Source organism: Oryctolagus cuniculus, chromosome 18, assembly GCF_051225735.1.
Source record: "Oryctolagus cuniculus isolate XC-2025 breed Fujian yellow rabbit chromosome 18, ASM5122573v1, whole genome shotgun sequence".
Taxonomy (NCBI): Eukaryota; Metazoa; Chordata; class Mammalia; order Lagomorpha; family Leporidae; genus Oryctolagus; species Oryctolagus cuniculus.
Window position 1 is genome coordinate 11,772,012 of NC_142884.1, and position 477 is coordinate 11,772,488.

A 477-nucleotide genomic window follows, 5' to 3' on the forward strand; every position below is an offset into this window, starting at 1 on the left:
GACGCAAACTCGGGCTCTCTGCCACGGGACAAGGGTGTCTCAATCTGTGTCCTAATCACCAGGCCAAGTGCCTGCCTGTCCTTCTTAAACCTAAAAAGGTCTATTTTATTTACTTGAAAGGCAGAGTGACAGAAGGAGAACCAGAGAAACATTCCATCTGCTGGCTCACTCCCCAAGTGGCTGCAACAGCCAGAGCTGGGCCAGGCCGAAGCCAGGAGCCAGGAGCTCCATCCGGGTCTCCACATGGGTGCAGGGGCCCAAGGACTGGGGCCATCCTCTGCTGCCGTCTTGGGTGCATCAGCAGGGAGCTGGATGGGACTCGAGCCACTGCCCGGATGTAGGACCCACAGTGCCACAGCGCCGGCCCCGCCCCTCCCCACCCCACGCTTTGTAGCCCCATGGCTCTGAAAGCCAGGCGCACACGCTCAGGGATGGACAGAACAGGCCCCTGGGATGAGGCGAGAGACCCTGACCGGC